Below are 8805 nucleotides of genomic sequence, written 5' to 3' on the forward strand. Positions count from 1 at the left end.
GGATATCTATTGTGCTTATCATCAACATAATGAGCATAGTACTTTAGATTTCATTGAGCTAAAACATAAAATCCAAGATCTTATTGATAATGGAATTATTGATACCTCTAATGATTCATGCAATGAGGATACTTTTCTTGAGCAAGATCATATTGATGAACCTATGTCTAGTGGTGGCTCCATTACTTCTTCCAACACTCATGCATCTCCCAACACTTCAAAGCTTTCCAACATGCCTCTATCAAAAAAGGAACCAAATGCTTTCCACATAGACTACGTGTATCCTCAAGGGCTACCTCTAAAAGAAACTCAAGCTAACCTTCACTTGGCTTCAAACCTTTTCCATGCTACTAATCCTAAACATCCTCAACCTTCATGCACTACTATGCCTAATCCAAGCACTACTCCATTCACTCTTCATTCTCCCTTGTCCTTAGAAGTGGTTCCATGTCAAGAGGACTCTCAAAAAGAAAAAGCTATAAATGTCAAGAAAGATCAAGATCAAGCACCCTTTCATCTCTTTCAAGATTTTTCCCCTCCATATCCTATATCTTGTCCACCTCCTAAGTATGATGAAGATACCACTTCCATTATGTCCCTTGAGCTTACTGAAAATTATGAGAAAAGTTCTCTTCATATGCTATCCAAAGCTACTTGTCAAGATCAAAGCATCCCCTCATGTTCTACTTCTCCATATCCACTTCAAAATTGTGCTCAAGATTCAAGTGCTCCTATTAAAATTGTTGTTCCTATCAAAGCTACTCATGAGTCTATTGATGGCTTTGACTATGTTGCTCACTCTAAAGATGTTGATATCCCTTCCCACTATCCCTTTGCATCTTCTAAATCTATCCTTGGTCCTTATCCATCTAAGCTACAACATTCAAACCGTCCATCCATTTTGGGGCCTTATGTTCCTCCATCTCCTACATTCACTCATAGCTCATTCCCTAGCTCTCCTATAATAACTCAAGATCAACAAAGACACTCATCCTTGATGACTTTTCACCCATCTATACATCTAAACCAGTCATATCATCCTTATTCATCCACAAATCCCAAGTCCTTTGGAAGTGAGAATAAACATAATAATCCATTGAAAAAGAAAGATCACTATGTCCCATCTAATCGACATGTGAATGCTAAGAAGGAGAATTCACAAAAGAGACTACAAAGGTCAACTATTAAGAGAGCTAAATCAAAGCAAATGTGGGTTCCTAAATCCATCATTGAAGAAATGCACTCTCAAGCACCCAAAGAACAAGGAAAATCTAAAGCTATGTGGATTCCCAAGTCTCTTTTAAAAGACTTGAATATTGAAAATACTTCAAAGTTGACATTCAAGCTTCCAAAGGCTTCCATTCCATCTTCTTCTAAAAATATTTCTATAAATATTCCAAATCCTTCCACTCCACTTTTTTCCAAATCTCTTCTACCTTCTCATACATCTAAATCTCAAGCTATTTCATCCATGATTCCTCCATTGTTCCAATACCCTTCAAGGTGTGTGTCAATGTTGATCTTGTCCAATATTTCAAATACCCTCATGAAATCCTCTAAAGCTTACACTAACTTTCTATACATGAACTCTTATCCTCCATATATTCTTCCTACTACCATTTCTCTTTCATCACCCTATCAACATCTTTGAGCATACCTCTCTATGGTCTTGGCTTATCATGGCTTATCTTTCCTATAGGAGCACTATCTAAATTCAAAAAGCTTGAGCTCTTTCTAAAAATTCAAAAAAAAAAAAAAAAAAAAATGAAAAATGAAAAAAAAATCAAAATGTGCCTTGGTGAAAACCACTTCTTGTGGCACCTTGGTAGAAAAAGTAAAGAGAAATAAATGCATCCTATGGTGAAAACTACTTCTTGTGGCACCTTGGATAAGTACCATGATGAAAACCTGGCAAACAGGCATCGTGCGTAATTCTTCCATCATCCATCTATCCCTTCTTCTCTCTTTGATCTTGACAATGTTGAGCTATCTTTGCATATTGGCTATCTTATCCACCAGATTTTCTATTGTGCTCTTCCATTCACTCATAGCCTCTATCTTGAGCTTTATTCTTATTGCTCTATCCCATTGCTATACTATCTAGTTGACCCCTTGGTCTTGATCATAATAAATGAAACATGGTTCTCATAGGTCTCTTGACATGGCTACTCTTTTGGACTACATGCTTTCATGCTATCTTACTCATTAGCTTCCATCGCTTATCTTATATGCTATCACACTTGTTGGCTTCACTTCTTATTCTACATGCTATCTTTCTCATTACTTCCATTGCTTATCCAAAACATGCTTCATATGACTATTTCACCTCTTTCCCTAGCTTGGGTACTCTTGAGGAGTCAGTCCTTGAGGATCACTTTCACTTGCTTCATACTCTTTTTTCATCCATCTTTGCTTATCCACTGGCTCGTTGCTCCATCATAGCCTATACCTTGCTAGACATTGGGAGAAAATGATGTGATCTTGCTTGAGAACTAGTGATCTCTAAACCTTCTAAAAAATTCCAAAAAAAATCATATATGATGCTGAAAAAATTCTAAAAATCAGAAAATGTCCTGAAAAAATGATCATCTTAGTGAAAACCTAGCAATAGACACTTTGATGTATCACCAAAAAAAATATTCAAAAATTCAAAAATACAAAAAAATTGAAAAAAGTTCTGAAAAATAAATTTGTCAAGTGGTGAAAACCTGGAAACAAGCACTACTTGAAACCCTTGCACCTATGTCTATCAGTCTCAATCACCTACTTTGCTACACATTTCCTAGCTTGGAATTGTTTCTTGTCCTCATCTTGGGGGCATAACTACTTAGCCTATTGAGGTATTCTTGTGCATTAGGGTTTCTTTGACAACTCACAAAATAGTGTTTCTCAACACTTCCCCCACTCTGACATCAAGTGTTTTTCAACACTTTACAGATAGTTTACCTATGGTCTCCGATGTCGTGATATTTCTCACTATCAGAATCAAGTCTGGAAGAAATGGCCAAGTGACTTGCACACACACACTTTAACACTTAAACGACTGAGCTATGCTGATCTTTATCTACTTTTTGTGCTGTCTATGATGATTTCTTTGCCATGTATTCCCTCCCTAATAGTCTTTCAAGGATGTCATTGACTAGAAGACTGGGGGCATGGGACATATTTTCTTGATTTCTGCTTGTGGGTATACCTTTGTTTGTCTATAGTATTGTAAGCATTCATGCTTGTCCTATTCAACACTTTGACTTATAAATGTATCATCCTTGATTGTTTCGCAAGACTGCACTCAGGGTTTATCCTGGCGCTTATGCCTTGATACAGGTGTAATCTTGCTAAATTAAACTTAGGGAATCTAATCGTGTAGTTATCTTGACTTACATGTCTCTGATGCTTAGATTGGATTTCCACATACCTATCTAATATCGATCATATTCATATCCTCATAGTTATACTAGTGATGGTTGTATGATCTCATGATGTCCCTAATAAATGCTCAATGATGAAATTAAGAGTCTAAATGTTATGCGCTTCTTGCTGGTAAACCACTTTGCATATTAGCTTGCATTTTAGGTTCATTTTCTAGCTTAGTCTTGCATTCTTGCATATGGGGAGAGCTCTCTCTTCATCTTTTTGTGGACATATCAACTAACTCCTTTCATATATTTCTTTACTTTCTTCTTGTTCATGTCTTTTCACCTTCTTAATCTTTCACTTCATCTCTTTTCTATCTTATCATCACATTATATAAAAATTTTGACCTCTTAAATAATTTCAACGTCCTAGATTCATTTTCGAGATCGAAATCCAAATTCGAGTTCACCTTGATGGTCAAAATTGTCTTTTGAAATTCTACTTTCTTCTGAGCAGTTAGCTGACCTTTTGAGGTCTAATCTCTGAATCATCACTGGGGCATCTTCATTTCTTCATGTCTTCATCATTTCCATACTTCATATCTACTTAAATTCACTATTTCATGTCTAAAATCACCTTTCTACTCATTTTGACCTAATTTTTATGCTATGTCCTTCAAGGTCAACTCTAGTCAAACTGGGGCATTTTATCAATTTTTTAATATAGTCCTTCTTGGGTTCTAATCATCTATCTGTCATCTTGGACATTGCTATATTCTAATTTTCTCATTTCTAGCCAATTTTTTGCACCCCCTTACCTCATTTCAATTTCGATCCCGAGGGGGCAAAAATACTCTATTGCTGATTGTTACAGCTATCTATTTCTTAGGAGCATTTGTTTGATCTTATCACTTGCTCTCAATATATTCGCTTTGCTAGGTGTTAGAATTCTTTTAAGATCCTAACATCATCTTCCTAGTGTTCAGTACTACTGCTATCAGGCTGTGCATTTAGGACTTGCTATCTATTTCTGCATTTCACTCTTCGAAATCAGACATCTATATCTACCACTACCTACTTGGCTTTCTATTTTCTTTGACATAATGTGTTCCCAGATCGATCACACATTAGTTAAAGAGGGGCAAATGTAATCATCTAAAAATGGTCATCTAGACTATTAGCCCCCTTCTCAGCATTTTGGCTAAATTAATTTAATCATTTACCTAGACCAAATTGCTAATAATCAATTTATTTGATTATAACCTATAGTTTGACAATGCTATCCTAAGTTCATTATTTGATTAAAAGAACATGTCCCCTTTTAATTAAATAAAAGATCCCATTCTTATAACCCACTTAAAGTGCACACATAAAGTCCTTTTTCTATTTTGCAATTAAAAGAAAAGGCTTTGTGACTTTTGTCTTATATGACAAGTCAACTTATATTCTATTGGTTGATTTGTGTGTGCACATGGATCACTCCTATTTTCGAATTCCACCATTGATCATCCACCATCTTCATCTTGATCTCCACCGTCCATACATCTTTAAAAGGGAGAGAGCTTTCCCCCTCAATCCATCATATTTTGAACATTGTTATGCTGCAGGTTTTCTAACAGGTTTTCTTTGGAGCTTTGTGGAGAACTTCTCTTCCTTGTCTACATTCTCTCATCCATGGCATTTTAGCTTAGATTCATGTTGCATGTTAGTTTAGCTTCTATTTTGCAATAATCTCTCACATAGCTTAATATTTGGGTTGTAACACTCTCATTCATATTCTAGCATAGCTGCATTTGACATTCTCATTCTAGCTTAATCTTCATTTGCATTGCATCCTTGAGGAACTCCTTGGGACATTTGCATTCTTGCATCTTGTCTTTGGAACCTCCCATTGCATGGTTTACTAGCAAGAAGAGTATCTCTAAGCCTCATCTGAGAGCTTTCTTATTCTTGAAATATACTCTCTTGCACTCCATGGATAGGGAGCTCTAAGCCGGCATTCAAACATTCCGAACTCATGGAATCGTTTGGATAGAAGGGTTTAGAGTGGGACACTTTCGAGTGTACAGTACTTTCTATATGAGTTATGTCATAATCTATACACAATCTTGTAATTGAACCTTGTACTTGGCAATTGGTATGGAAAATTTTTCCACAACCTTATTCTCAAACCTTCTTGCTGACCAATCCATTAATTTATCATTCGATTCCATATTACCAGCATTGACTTGTTCAACAAGATTTACAAGTTGGGTAATAATTGGGGCTTCAATCAAAATTTTGAATGTCAAAATCTTCAACAAAAATGTTCTTAACATTGTATAGTACCTTCTTTTGTTTCTACTCTCTTCATAGCTCTTCTTTCCTTTTCTTTTTTGCCATAATTTCTTGTAACAAAATTGATTTCTTAAATGTCATATTTGCTAGATCAAATTGTGGCATCTCAATTATTTCATCTAGACTGGCTTCAATATATAGTGAGATGTCTTTTATTTATTTTTCTCTACTTGACGAAGGAGTGTTTCTTCCTAGCATTGCTTTGGGAGTTGGTGAGGGAGTTTCACCACTTAGTCATACTAGTACTTTAGTACTCAAGATAACAATGGTTGCACTTCGTTCATCTCTACTCATCTCTTTATTTTCTTGATTATAAAGTGCTGGAACAATTTGACTATCTACACTTGTGTCCTTTATCTCAATTTTTTCCTCTTTACATGTGATCCTTGATTGCTTGGCGTCTAGACTGTTATAGGTGTGAACACATACTGGTGACATGCTTCCTTATAGACTTGACATGCCTAAACTTTCTTCACTAGTGTGATCATCTTCAATGGTCACAGTCTCAGTTCCTTTCTTTGTATCTACTGCCTTGGAGGATAAACCAAAAAAGTTTTTCTATAGTAGCTCATTTTGTTGTGTTACAACTTCCATTTTAATTTTTAAAATAATAAAACATTCTATACTTAGGAAAAAATCTATTTCTGTAATTTGTAAAAAATGTTTCTTATTGATCTTGGGACAAATTAGGGATAACTCTAACTAAAGTGTTAGTTCTTATCTTTTTCTCTTCTCCTTTTGCCTACTGCCATCTTCTTTCCAGTCTATCATATAAATCCTTGGGTATTTTATTCTCAATTTTACTAGAAGCTAGTTTATAATTTTCAATCATATCTACTATAGCCTCCTCTATTTTGTTCTACCAGAATTATCCATTTTAGTATATTTTAAAGATATAAAGATGGATAATCTCAAGGATCTTTTAAGATCTATGCATACCTCATCAATATACTTTGTGTTTATTTTGGGTGGTCCTTTGACCAATTTTCTTATCTTTGGTTTTAGATGTACCAGGCTCAATAGTCTCTACTACTCTTTAATTTGTAAATCTTCTTAGCACTAGTAGCTGCCTTGGTTCTTGGCTTATTTGGTGGTGGAGGAGAGAGGGGTGTCACCACTAGATTATTTATAGTTATTTTATCCTTCTTACTCACTATATTAACAAAAAACAAGGCTTCACCCGTGTCTCCTTCTTCTTCGTCTTCCTCATAACCACTATCTTTGTCTTTATCCTCTCCAAGACCTTTTGTTATTTTCAATGGTTCCTTTCCCTTTCCTAGGTTGCCTAGTTTTTATTCTAGGTATTCAATTATTATTTTCCTTTTTATTCTACTTAGAATCTATCTTAATATTCACAATTATTATGGCCTTAGCTTCCTGCAGTGTCTAATTCTTCTTTCAATAGTGCAACAATGTTTGCATTTACTAAATCACTATTAATTTCATAATCAAAACCTTGTAACCAAGCCTTCCTTGGCTTTAATGCCTATACAAATGCATTATCTATATCTACAAGGAAACATATGTCATTGTAATATAGTGTAACCAATTCTTTAGGTGTTCTCATCCTTATCTTCATTCTTTGCCTAAATTCCTCAAAGTAAATATCCATTACATTCTCAAAATTTTCTCCTAGCTGAGAAATGTATTAACTTATATGTCTTGACATTGGTTTTTTTGTTCCCAAACAATATCACTAATACTAGGAAAATATTTCTAGATATAAAAGAAAATACATATAATGAGGGATCAAAACTTACACATTGAGTTCTTTGATTTTTTGATAGATAAAAGATTATCTACTAGTTGCAATCTTTAATACTTGGCAAGATCATATTCATGATCTTTCATCACTATCTTCTATGCTTGATCCATTACCATACATGACACACTATTCAATCTACTTGACAGGTAAAATTTGTGAGCTATAACCCTCATAGAAAATTTGATTAGTTGATCATAAATGTTTGTAATGGACAAACCTCATCCATTACACTTGGTACCTATGTTTTCCACAACTTCCTCTCGACTCAAGCATGGCATGGTTTTTTTCTTAGCTAGGGTTGAATATCCTATAACCTTGTGAATCATTTACTTTGTGATCTCCACAAGTCCATTCTGTAACCAAAACTTCATATTGTGTATTCTACTTAGAACAATTTTAATCCATTTAATCTTAAAATTCCTTGGAAATTCTAGGGCATGAGTCAACCCTTTCCTTGCAACAACTTTAAATTCATCCTTCAAGATTACTTCATTACATAACTTCTCATGTGCTTCACTTATCTAATAATCTCCTACTTCTTTGATCTTACACATATAACAACTACTAACATCATGGATCATAATAACTTTGGGCAGTATCAAGGATAACACACCCATTGAATCTCCTTTCATTAAAATTTATGGAATAGCACAAAACTTTGGTGGATGATAAGCATCACACTTCACGAATTGAATTTTACTAACCATTTGGATCATTTCTATGGTAGAAAAAGCTTCCATATTATTTTTAGGGTTTGAAGTCTTTTCTTTCTCTTCTAAATTACTTAGCATGGTTTAGATCTTCACTTGTTCAAGCTTCTTGTCCAAATCTCTCTTGAAATCTTTTGCTAGTTACTAAAATCACTAAATTTCTCTATGCTCTTGAAATGTGTATGCAAGGTGTGAGATAATGTCTCCAAAATTTTATATATATGCCTTCTTTTGATTGATATAGGGTCTCAATTAATGTTGTGTACTCAAGTAGTTGGAAGCTAGCTATCTCGATCGACTTTGGTTCCTTTGAACTAGCTATTCAGCTCAATCTCCTACATATCACTCAGCCTCTATACCAATTTTCTTTTGAAATGCTCAGTCCATGTTGCAATGCTTGGTCAACATAGATAAATTTTATTAATGTTTGACATCCTTTCACAAATCATTTCCTATGAATCTTCATAGATGCAAATATGAAATTTGGCACATTTCATGTAAGGAACTGATTTATGATATATTGTTTAAATATATAATCCATACATGTATATATATGATGCAGGAGCATCCAGAGGTATAAGGGCAATCCTGTGTCACCCAAAAAAATGTACTTAGATTTAGTTTCTATTTCATGTGTTTT

This window comes from Cupressus sempervirens, chromosome 9, assembly GCF_028749045.1.
Source record: "Cupressus sempervirens isolate cs-2001-9-10 chromosome 9, ASM2874904v1, whole genome shotgun sequence".
Lineage (NCBI taxonomy): Eukaryota > Viridiplantae > Streptophyta > Pinopsida > Cupressales > Cupressaceae > Cupressus > Cupressus sempervirens.